The following is a 3,456-nucleotide window of genomic DNA, read 5'->3' on the forward strand; positions in this document are numbered from 1 at the left end:
TAGCAAGGAAACAGATACTGTAAATGAAGCACTAGACCAAATGGATTTAATAGATATCTACAGAGAATTACACTAAAAAACTACAGATTTCACATTCTTCTCAAGTGCACATGAGACATTCTCAAAGATAGACCACATGTTAGGGCACAAACAAAGTCTCTACAAGTTCAAGAAGACTGAAATGATATGAAGCATCTCAGATCACAATGGCATGAAACTAGAAATCAATTGCAAGAAGAGCATCCAAAGACATTTGAACACACGGAAGCTAAATAGCATGTTATTAAACAATGAATGAGTCACCGAGGAGATCAAGGAAGAAATCAAAAACTTTCTGGAAACCCATGAAAATAAAGACACAACAAAACAAAATCTATGGGATGCAGCGAAACCAGTTCTGAGAGGAAAGTTCATAGCACTACAGGCCTACCTCAAAAAACAAGAAAAATCTGTTCTAGATTATCTAACCTCACAACTTAAAGAACTAGAGAGCAAACAAAAAGAAAACCCAGAGCAAGTCGAAGGACGGAAATTGTAAAGATCAGAGCAGAAATAAATGACATAGAAAACAACAACAACAACAACAAAAAAAAACAATTCAAGAGATAAATGAAACAAAGAGCTGGTTTTTCAAAAAGCTAAACAAGATTGATGGACCCTTAGCTAGACTCACCAAGAAACAAAAGCAGAAATGAAAGAGGAGAGGTGACAACTGACACCACAGAAATACAAAAGATCGTTAACAACTCCTATGAACAATTATATGGCAACAAATTCGACAATCTGAGCGAAATGGACAAATTTCTAGAAACACATACTCTCCCAAAACTGGAGCAGGAAGAGATAGAAAAGTTGAACAGACCAATAACAACAGATGAAATTAAAGATGTAATCAAGACTCTCCCAGCAAACAAAAGCCCAGGCCCCGATGGCTTCACAGGGGAGTATTACCGAACATTCAAAGAAGAACTAACACCCATTCTCCTCAAACTATCTTAAAAAATTCAAGAAAAAGGAAGACTTCCAAAGTCGTTTTATGAAGCCAGCATGATTCTAATTCCAAAACTAGAAACAGACACAACAGAGAAAGAAAATTACAGGCCAATATCCCTGATGAACATAGATGCCAAAATCCTGAACAAAATACTAGCAAATAGGATCCAGCAACACATCAAAAAAATTATCCTCCCTGACCAAGTGGGATTCATCCGAGAGATGCAAGGCTGGTACAATATTCGCAAAACAATAAACGTGATACACAACATAAATAAAATGAAGAATGAAAACCACATGATCATATGAATAGATGACGAAAAAGCCTTCGACAAAATCCTGTATCCATTTCTGATAAAGATGCTCAGCAACCTGGGAATAGAGGGATCATATCTAGACATAATAAAAGCCGTATATGAAAGACCTACAGCCAACATCATACTCAATGGACAAAAACTAAAAGCATTTCCCTTAAGAACAGGAACAATGCAAGGATGCCCACTTTTGTCACTCTTATTTAGCATAGCACTGGAAGTCTTAGCCACAGCAATCAGGAAGAAAAAGTAAAAGGGATCCAAATTGTAAAGGAGGAAGTAAAACTGTCATTGTTTGCAGATTACATGAAACTATACATAGAAAACCCAAAGACTCCATTAAAAGTTTACTAGACTTAATAAATGAATTTGGCAAAGTAGCAGGATACAAAATTAACGTCAAGAAATCGATGGCGGAGCTTCTGGGTTGGCGAAAAGGTGAAGGTTCGAGGCAAGGCACAGAAGTTCTGGGTCTTTCCCACATACTTTGTGCTCACACCTCTTCTATCTGGATATTCATCTGTATCCCTTTGTAATAAACTGGAAACAAATTCCAGTGAACCCAGTAGCTACAGAAGCTACTTCTGCTCTCATTTTTCAAATCTGAAAAGTCTCCTGACTCTTCAGGACTTCAACCTAAGAAAGTTGAGATGCTTCCTAACTTTAAAACTGAAGTTTAAATACTTCATACACACTTCAAAGATTCTGGCTATGTTTCTGTCCAATTTTACTTACATGGTATTGTAAATTATGTTCACTTTATGTTGCCATGCATTTTAAAAGCATCACAGAAGATAAGAAATCTAAAGGCAAGGGAAAGAAAAGAAAAATAAATAGAACTACATCAAACTAGAAAGCTTTTGGACAGAAAAGGATACCATTAACAAAACAAGACAATGTACTGAATGGAAGAAGATATTTTCCAATGATTCATCGATAAAGGGTTAATATCCAAAACATACAGGGAATTCATACAACTTAAGGATCGAAAAATGGCTACAGAGTGAATGGAAGCTACACAGACCGTCTCCCAGAACCAAACTGGAATTACAACTATTAACACAGACAAATTGATGGGTAAAAGCAACAGAAAAGCAGCTTGCGAGGACCATATAACGAGGGACACTGACTCCATCCCGGTAGGCTTGCGAAGGCGCAAGAAGGGGGCTGGGAGCCCATGGTTGGAAGGTTGGCAGCGGCCTTAGCTGGGAGCGGCGCACTCGGGTTACACTCCCAGGCGGCCCCACAATGCAGAGCCAGGACAGAGGCTAAAACAGCCACAGCCACTCACCTTGGGCTCCGGCAGAGGGAGGGCGGACTGGACTGGAACTGTGTGGGGACACTCGGGATCTGGAGGGTGCTCAGAGCTTTGGCTGAGTGCAGCCACTCAGGACTGTGGCCACATTGCTCCTTCCCAGGGCTCTGGGGAGAGGCAGCAGCCCATCCCTTGGAGATCCAAACCCACCCTGTGGGCCATTGAAGTGCTAATTGAGGCTCACTAACAACCAGCATCTGCCCCACCCTCCAGAAAGCCCCTTGTGCTGAACACCTGAGGGAGTTTACCAATCAACTGACAACCCAAAACTCATCAAGTAACCTCAACTGCTAGCCTCCAGGCAAAAAGCTAGAGGATAACAGTACCTTTCCTGGGCTGGCAACTTTAACCAGGAAAGTAAGACTTGACAGTGCTGTTTAACGTGGGTCCTCCCTCGCTCACCTAAACATGGGAGAGGGAGCCACAAACAGCAGAACACCAACACCCACAGGGAGAACTTGACAGGCTCCAAAGCCCACAGTGATAGCCAAAATGGTGAAACACAGAAACAGAAGCCAAATGAAAGAGCAAGAGACCTCCACTGAAGATGAGATCAATGAGGAGCAATTAGGCATGTTAACAGAGCTAGAATTCAGAGCCATGATCTTGAGGAAGCTGAACAGCATGAGTAAGGACATAGGGACACTGAAAATAAGCCAACTGGAAATTAAAAACCATCAAGAAGAGATAAAAAATGACATATCAGAAATGAAAACCACATGGGAAGGTTTAAAAAGCAGAGTAGAGAAAGCTGAGGACCGGATCAGTGAATTAGAAGACAGGGCAGAATAAATCAACCAATCAGAAAAACAAAAGGAAAAAACTATTAAAAAA

The sequence above is a fragment of the Molossus molossus genome, unplaced genomic scaffold (genome assembly GCF_014108415.1).
Source record: "Molossus molossus isolate mMolMol1 unplaced genomic scaffold, mMolMol1.p scaffold_m16_p_2, whole genome shotgun sequence".
NCBI lineage: Eukaryota > Metazoa > Chordata > Mammalia > Chiroptera > Molossidae > Molossus > Molossus molossus.